This window comes from Oratosquilla oratoria, chromosome 1 (genome assembly GCF_046742065.1).
Source record: "Oratosquilla oratoria isolate Oo_2021 chromosome 1, ASM4674206v1, whole genome shotgun sequence".
NCBI lineage: Eukaryota > Metazoa > Arthropoda > Malacostraca > Stomatopoda > Squillidae > Oratosquilla > Oratosquilla oratoria.
In genome coordinates, this window is record NC_134777.1 from 102282133 (window position 1) to 102291811 (window position 9679).

The window sequence follows — 9679 nt, forward strand, 5'->3', positions numbered from 1 at the left end:
AACTTTCAAATCCCAACACTTGATGTTGGACCACTTGCTGCTGCTACGACTTTTACTGCCGTCTAGCGTCGTGGCTGTCAACTACAGCACGACTCGGGGGTAAATATGGAGAAGGGCTTGCTACTAAGGATGCAGTTATGGAGAAACTTTTTTTGCAATCAATGAGGGAACTAAGGTGGAAAGCGGAACCGGAGGGGAAGGCTGGTCTTGAAGGGATTATGTTATGAAGAAGAATAGGAACAAGCGATTTAGATATATTCATTTTTTTTTTTTTTAAGTTCTTCATTTCGGGGGAGACTTGTGGTGGGATGAATACTGTCGGAGCTGTTACAAGTTATTCAAAAAGGTAGACAAGCATGATGTATCATCAAACCCAACTGAAATGTTTATCCACACAATACCGCGAGCCGGTCAGATCGCGTTCCTGCGGTTTCCGCGTAGGATCAAGATACCGATTTGCCAATGCCCTTCCACTTGCAGCTCTTTAGAACTGATCAGCTTCGAAGGAAAATGATAACTTTTCCCATGATCATACCAATTTCGATTGCTAAAATGCCTCTAAGAGTTATGTTGAAACAATGCAAAAAGATTACAGTAATAATAAGTGATGCAGTGGCCATGAAATATACAGTATTATCATAGCACCATAGTAGTAAATTATATTTGTTCAACATTTCCATTTGATTCTAGTAACGCAGTGACTACCAATTGGACGCATGGAACAACCAATGTAAAAATATCTCACTTCTCTGCAGCTGCAGGAGAAGCAATCGTTTTAGTCACATCATCACTCTCAATGCCTCACTCAGCTCATAATCTCGAATTTCTTGTTTCCCCAATGGTTGGGAGTTAGCTCTAAACAGTAAAAGCCTGAAATATATGTATGCTAACAACCATCAGTATCCTATACAGGATGCTATTCCAATAATCTTGCTTTTCTTTTTTTCTTTTCTTTTATATTCTTTTTCGTTTTCTTCCTCCTCCTCCTCCTACCTCTTTTTCTTTAGTATGTTTTGCTACTGCAGCAGGCATATCGAAAGTGTTTGATAGACTGGAACAAGTCTGTAATTCCAAGACTATCTTTTTACTTTATCTCTCCTTCTCTTCTCTCTAATTCCTAGCAGTGGCTGTTAAGCCCCAGTCACAACATCACGATTCTCGTCAAATGTTATGATTCCGAAAAGCTACCGGGCGACTTCTCCTACAGTATTCTAGATTCACTAAGGACAGTTCAACAACGTGTCTAATATTCGTATAGATTTAACTTAGCTCATCATTCAGCTTCTCAACATATTGCATAAAGGTAATATGGCATTTGGAGATTCGAAAAATAAAATGTTTGTAAACGATGTCGTTTCTACTTAAACAAAATCACTTGAGTCGTGATAGTGTGATCGGGGCTTTTAATTTTTCCAACAGTCAAAGCGGACAGGGCAGGTTGACGACTTTGGTCTCAGCTACGCGCCTCTGGCATGTCTTCCTCACCACCACTATCTAGATTCCCATAGCTACCGCTGTAGACGACTACTATTTTGCCCCCATATGCATCTCCTCGGGTATTTAAAAAAAATCATAATTGTGTTTACTGTTTCCTGAATACGTATGATGTCTTTACTTTTATATTTCAAATACATACATATACCAAAGGCTTTTTTCCCCTTATAAGGGAGGTAGCCAAAACCCAAAGGCATAAAAACCATTTCCACCCATTCCATACATAACATACTCCACTCCCCTCCACCCTCTTCCCTCCATCTTATCTTAGCACCTCCTGGATGACGGGTCATCCCTGCATCTCGCCCACTGACCTGGGTCAGAAGCAGTGTCACAAGAGAGAGTACATCCACAGTAAGGCCGCTTCATTAAATTGGCGACCCCCCTCTCCGTCCCCTCATGCCAAAAAGAAGACGGGGAGTAATCCCTTCTGGCTGCACCAATTTATTTCTCACACATACTACCTCACCCTCTCATGCATCACAGCATCATTCAAACACAACCATTCTCCATTCATCCCTATCTTCTGTCCTCTCCCGTCCTTCCTCAACAGACATTCCTCTCTTTCCCAATGCCTCTTTTACCTCATCCATCCATCTTATCCTAGGTCGACCCCTCATGTTCACTCCTTCCACCTCTGCCTTCCACACCTCTTTTACTAGTCTTTCTTCACTCATTCTTTCCATGTGTCCAAACTATCCTAATACTTTTTCATCAACCCTATCTTCCAATTCCCTTTCCAACCCCGTTCTCATCCTCACCTCCGCATTTCTCACTCTATCCAGCTTAGTAACCCCTATCATACTTCTCAGGCACCTCATCTCAAACACATTCATAATTCCTCTTTTCTTCTCTTATGTTCCATGTTTCTGCCCCGTACAGTGCTGTCGGCACAATCACTCCTTCATACAATCTCCTCCTAGCATCCATTCCTAAATATCTATTTCTCATTACACTTTTTAATCCCCCAAGGCATTTACTCGTTTCTCTCAATCTACATTCTACCTCCACCTCCACTCCTCCCTTTCCCGCCACATTCGCACCCAGGTATCTTAAACTATCCACTTCCTCCAGTCTCTCTTAATAATCACAGTCTGCTGCCACGTTCTCCTCTTGTACATTTCATCACCTTACTTTTACCCACATTTATCTTCAACTTCCTTCTTTCTTACACTTTCCCAAACTCTGTCACTAACTTCCTCAATACATCCTGTGATCCTGCTACAAGCGTAGTGTCGTCAGTAAACAACAACTGGCTTATCTCCTCTTTTCTCCATTTTCTTTAACCATCTCCAATACCTTGCCCACCACCATTGCATTTACCTCTTGCACCACCCCATTCATGTATAAATTAAAAAGCCAGAGCGACATAACACATCCCTCACGAAGTCCCAACTTTACCTCAAACCACTCACACTCTCCATTTCTAATCCTAACACAAGCTCTACTACTCTCGTAAAAACTCTTGACTATCTTGACTGCTCTTAACAGCTTTCCTCCTATCCCATATATTTGTAATACCTCCCACAGTGCCTTCCTGTCTACCCTGCCATAATTTTTTCCAGATCCATAAAAAAAAAACACCCTTACCTTTCCCTATAGCTTTCTCACATATCTGTCTTATCACAAAAATCTGATCTACGCAACCCCTACCTGTCCTAAACCCACACTGTTCCTCACCAATTACTCCCCCTGTTCCTCTCCTAATCCTCTCAATCAAGACCCTCCCATAAGCCTTCCCAACTACACTTAACAAGCTGATTCCTCTGAAACTACTACACTCACACTTGTCCCCTTTTCCCTTGTAAAGTGGAGCTATACAGGCACTCCTCCAGTCCTCCGGCACTTTACTCTCTCTTAAACAAACATTAAATAACCTCACTAGCCAGTCCACACATTTGTAAATCACACACAGAACCCTCAGTCGGAGTAAAAGAAAAACTTGGGAGAACATTAACTTCTATATTTTGGCTATTTCGGCTCCTGAAAAGAGGGTTGCAGTTAGTAGCCGAAATATAGAAGTTAACGTCCTCCCAAGTTTTTCTTTCATTCCGAGTGTGGATATGGCACATATATAAATACATATATAATACATATATACATAACAGATTAGTTTTTATATTACAGGGCTCTTCTCTCATGGCTCAGCGTCCCCCCTCCCCCCCTGTGTCTGTGTTCCTTCCGTTTTATGTATTTAACCATTTATGTATTTAACCATCTGTCTTATTTCACTTAGTCTGAAGATGTAAGAAATTTGTTAAACTGATCATTTTAAATAATTCCTCTTTTGTTTTTGAGGGGAAATATTGCACTCAAAAATTCAGGATGGCCATAGGGAATCCGCTATTGCCTGTCTTATTGAACATTTACAAGGGATATTTTGAAATATATATATTAAGAACTATCAAAGAGGAATTAATTATTTGGTTCAGATATGTAGGCGATATTCTGTTTTTCTGGCCCAATAACTTACCTACTAATGAATCCCTTGTTAACCTAAATACCCAGATACCTTTCATTAATTTCATTCATGAGATAGAAAATAATAATAGTTTGCCTTTATTGGCCATAGAAATAATCAGAGATAATTGGGTACTGAAAACAAAAATTTATAGAAAACCCACAAACATTCTTTCATATGTTCATTATTACTCTAATCATCATATCAATTTCAAAAGATGTTTTCATTACCATCTATTCAGACCAAGAATTTTTTGACGATGAAATAAGAACTATTCTGGATATTGGGGGAAAATTAAGGTATCCCCATCATATTCTTAACCAATGTCTCAATACTGCTAGGAACTTTCTTCTTACAGAGCATATAATGAAGAATAAGAAAATCACGATAACCATTGGACCCTAGTTCTTCCTTTATATGAAAACTTTCTAGGTTCTGTAAACTTCCTTAGGAAATTAAATGTCAAAGTAGTATTTAAATATGACCACATTATCAAAAGAGCCCTCATCAATAGCAGCCTGCCTAACGACGGGGTAATTTATCAAATTCTTTGCAAACATTGTAACAAATTTTACATTGGACAAACTGGGGAAAACTTGGAAACAAGGATTTCCCAACATAAATATAATGCAAAATCTGCCCAAGAAAACAGTGTTTTATTCTAATTTAAAACATTAAATAATCATCATATTGATTGGTCTGGGGGAACAATCTTAGCAAAGTCAAGGAATCTACTTCAGAGAAATATGATTGACTCATGTTTAATCTCAGGCACATATGATAAATATGTAAACTTGAGCTATGGGCATTTCAAATGCGACCAATTGTTAACCGAGTTGGTGATTGAAAAGTATCCGCCGGATTGAAACCATTATAGTCAGGTCAAAGCGAGGAAAGTTAGGTCACGCACATCATTGTGAATTCCTCAGCATCTGCCCTCCCCCCTATGTCTGTGTTCCTTCCATTTTATGTATTTAAACATACTTGTAAACTATCTTATTTTATTTAGTCTAAAGATGTGAATGCAGGAAAATGTTTACTGTCTACAAGTTTTTCTTCTCTGTGGTGATATTGCATAATCTATTTCACGGTGATGTAAAAATTCTGCATATATATATATATACATATATATATATATATATATATATATATATATACAGTATATACTTATCCCCGTCTGGGGTATTGGCTGCTTGTTATTGTGGCAAAGTAGCATGCAGTTGATACTTTAGGGTCTATATGGGGCGCCCCTACGGACCAGAGCCACACATCATTTTGTCTATGATAGAGGAAAACTCTGTTCATAGAGAAATGATGACACTTTTATACTAAGACTGTCCCTCCGTTATGCTGTCCCCCAACCCCTTGTTGCTGTCCTGTACCATTTCTCTGAGTATTCTTTTTCTGTGGTGGGGGAATTCCCTGTGGTGGGGGAAAAGAATACTGCCACCAAGTATTCCCACTTGGATCGCAAGAGGCGAGAAGAAAGGGACGGAGAGTGGGACTAGGTATCCTTCTCCTTGTAGCCCCACAGGGGACATTCCTAAACAAAAAAGAGAAGGCATAAGAGGGGCTGGAAGTTCTCGGACCAGCACCCTAAGGTTTGGGTCTTTTAATGTGCGTGGATGTGGTACAGATGAGAGTAAAAGGGAGGAGATAGGTAGTATGTTTGTGAGAATAAAGATGGATGTGTTGGCTATGAGTGAAACTAAGTTGAAAGGGAAGGGTGAGTGTAAGTTTGGGAGTGTAAGTGGGAGGTTATCAGGAGTGAAGAGAGGGCGAGGGAGGGAAGGGGTGGCTATTCTAGTAAGTGAAGAGATAGGTAAATGGGTAGTGGAGTGGAAGGAGGTTTCCTCAAGGATAATGTGTATGAAGGTGAAACTGGGAAAGGAGATGTGAGTCTTTGTAAGTGCATATGGGCCTGGCAGTGAGAAGAGTGTAGAAGAAAGGGAGACCTTTTGGATAGATTTAAATGAGTGCATAGAGGATTTAGGAAGAAATGTCAATGTAATAGTACTGGGAGACCTTAATGCTAGGGTAGGAAATGGTCCAATCGATGGAGTGGTTGGGAAATGTGGAGTTCCAGGAAAGAATCGTAGTGGAGAGTTGATGGTAGAAATGTGTCTAGAAAGGGAGTTGATGATAGCAAATACAGTGTTTCGGAAGAAAGTCAAGCATAAGTACACATGGGAGAGGGTGGTGGAGGGAAGGGTGGTAGATAGAGCGCCAATGGATTATGTAGTGGTAAATAGGATTATGATAGGAAGAGTTAAGGATGTACATGTGCTAAGGGGAGAGAGTGGGGTAATATCAGATAATTTTTTGGTGGAAGGTAAGTTGAGAGTGGAGGATAGATGGAGAAAGAGGAAAGGGACAAAAGGTAGGGAGGTTCTTAGAGTGAACTCTTTGAATGAAAAGGCAAATGAGAAGGAGTACGGAAAGAGGCTGAACGTGGGGTGGGAGGGAGTAAAGGATATAGTAGAGCTGGGTGTGGAGGAGGAATGGGGATGATTCAAGGAGGGAGTCATAAAGTGTGCAAGGATGGTGTGTGGAACAAGAAGGACAGGGGGAAATAGAAGAAAGGGTAGTGAATGGTGGGATGAGGAAACAAAAAAGGTTGTAGAAGAGAAGAAGCGAGCTTTCACAGATTGGTTACAAAATAGGACGAGGGAGTCATATGAGAGGTACAAAGAAAAGAAAAGAGAAGTAAAGCAAAAGGTAAAGGAGGCAAAGAGGAGAGCAGATGTGAAGTGGGGTAAGAGTATGACAGAAAATTTTGAAAGTAATAAAAAGATGTTTTGGAAAGAAATTAAGAGAGGAAGAGGAAGCGAATCAAGTAGAGAAGAAAAGGTAAAAGGTGCAGATGGAGAGATGATAATGGAAGAGAAGGCAGTAAGGGGAAGATGGGCAGAATATTTTAGGGAGTTGCTACATGTGAAGGAGGATAGGGAAGGAAAGATAGCTGCCGTGGGAAATGCGAAGAAAATGAGAGTGATGAGTGAGGAGAATGGAGGAGAAATAAGGAAGGATGAAGTGAAGGCAGTTGTTAAGATGATGAAAGCAGGTAAGGCACCTGGTCTGGATGGATGCCATGCAGAATGTCTGAAAAAAGGAGGTACAGTGATGGTGGACTGGTTGGTGAGGTTATTTAATGTTTGCTGGAGAGAGGGTAGAGTGCCGGAGGACTGGAGGAGTGCCTGTATAGTTCCTCTTTACAAGGGAAAAGGGGACAAGTGTGAATGTAGTAGTTTCAGAGGGATTAGCTTGTTAAGTGTAGTTGGGAAGGCTTATGGGAGGATCTTGATTGAGAGGATTAGGAGAGGAACAGAAGGAGTAATTGGTGAGGAACAGTGTGGATTTAGGACAGGTAGAGGTTGTGTAGATCAGATCTTTGTGATAAGACAGATATGTGAGAAAGCTATAGGAAAGGGGAAGGATGTTTTTTGGGCTTTTATGGATCTGGATAGGGTAGACAGAAAGGCACTGTGGGAGGTTATGCAGATATACGGGATAGGAGGAAAGCTTCTGGGAGCTGTCAAGAGTTTTTATGAGAGTAGTAGAGCTTGTGTCAGGATTGGAAATGGAGAGAGTGAGTGGTTCGAGGTAAAGGTGGGACTTCGTCAAGGATGCGTTATTTCGCCCTGGCTGTTCAACTTATACATGGATGGGGTGGTGCGAGAGGTAAATGCAAGGGTAGTGGGCAAGGGATTGGAGATGGTTAAAGAAAATGGAGAAAAGTGGGAGGTGAGCCAGCTGTTGTTTGCGGACGACACTGCGCTTGTGGCAGGATCGGAGGAGGGATTGAGGAAGTTGGTGGCAGAGTTTGGGAAAGTATGTGATAGAAGAAAGCTAAAGATAAATGTGGGTAAAAGTAAGGTGATGAGATGTACAAGGGGTGAAAGTGGCAGTAGACTGGAAGTGAGCATTAAGGGAGAGCGACTGGAGGAAGTGGATAGTTTTAGATACTTGGGTGCAAATGTGGCAGGAAAAGATGGAGTGAGGGTGGAGATAGAATGTAGATTGAGAGAAGCGAGTAAATGACTTGGTGGATTAAAGAGTGTAATGAGGAATAGACATTTGGGAATTGATGCTAAGAGGAGACTGTATGAAGGAGTGATTGTGCCAACAGCACTGTATGAGGCAGAAACATGGAACATAAGAGAAGAAGAGAGAAGAAGTTTGAATGTGTTTGAGATGAGATGTCTGAGAAGTATGATGGGGGTTACGAGGCTAGATAGTGTGAGAAATGAGGAGGTGAGGAGGAGAACAGGGGTGGAAAATGAGCTGGGAGATAGGGTTGATGAAAGAATATTAGGATGGTTTGGACACATGGAAAGAATGAGTGAAGAAAGACTAGTTAAAGAGGTATGGAAGGCAGATGTGGAGGGAGTGAACATGAGGGGACGTCCTAGGATGAGGTGGATGGATGGGGTGAAGGGGGCTTTGGGGAAGAGGGGAATGTCTGTTGAGGAAGGACGGGAGAGGACAGAAGACAGGGGTGAATGGAGAATGGTTGTATATGGATGATGTGATTACATGAGGTGGAATGGGCGGGGGGTGGTGAATGAGGTAGTATGTGTGAGCAAAATTTGACGCACCCCGAAGGGATTTCTCCCCGTCCTCTCCTTTTATGCAATGGGGGGACGGAGAGGGGAGGTCGCCGATTTAATGAAGCGGCCTTGCCGTGGACGTGCTGTGTCTTGCGACACTGTTTCTGACCCAGGGCAGTGGACAAGGTGCAGGGATGACCCGTCATCCAGGAGGTGCTTAGATGGGAGGGAGGGTGGAGGGGTGTGGAGTGTATTCAGGGATGGAATGGGTGGGAATGATTTTATGCCTTTTCTTTTTGGCTACCTCCCTTGTAAGGGGGAAAAAGCCTTGGTATATGTATGTATATACATACTTATATATATATATATACATATATATATATATATATATATATATATATATATATATACCATATATAGGAAGGAGTTTTGAATGTGTTTGGAGATGAGGTGTCTGAGAAAGTATGGTTGGGGGGTTTACTAGGGCTAGATCAGAGTGAGAAATGAGGGAGGTGAGAGGGGAGCGAAGGAGAACAGGGGGTGAAGAAAAAAGGATTTTGGGGAGATAGGGGTTGATGGAAAGGAATTATTGAGGGATGGTTTGGGGGAACCACAATGGAAAGAGAAATTGAGTGAAGAGAAAGACTAGTAAAAGAGGTTATGGAAGGCAGATGTGGAGGGAGACGGGTGAAAAAGTGAACATGAGGGGACGTTTCCTAGGGATGAGGTGGATGGAATGGGGTGGAAGGGGGCTTTGGGGAAAGAGGGGAAATGTCTGTTGGGGAAGGAGTGAGAGAGGAGGACGGAAGGACAGAGGTGAGGTGGAAAGAGTGGTTGTATATGGATGATGTTGTGGACTGCATGAGGAGGAATGGGCGGGGAAGTGGGTGGGGTGGGGTGGGGTAGGTATTTTGTGAGTAAAATTTTTGAGCCAGCCCGGAAGGGATTTCTCCCCGTCCTCGGCCTTATATGCAAAGGGTGACGGAGAGGGGGGGGGGTGATTCGCTGATTTAAATGAAGCGGCCTCGCTGTGGTGATGTACTGTGTCTTGCGGGACACTGCTTCTGGGACACAGGGCGTCGTGGGCAGGGTGCCAGGGATGACCCCGTCAAATCCAGAGAGGTGCTCAGATGGTGAGAGGAAGGGTGGGGGAGGGGTGTTGGATGTGTATTTA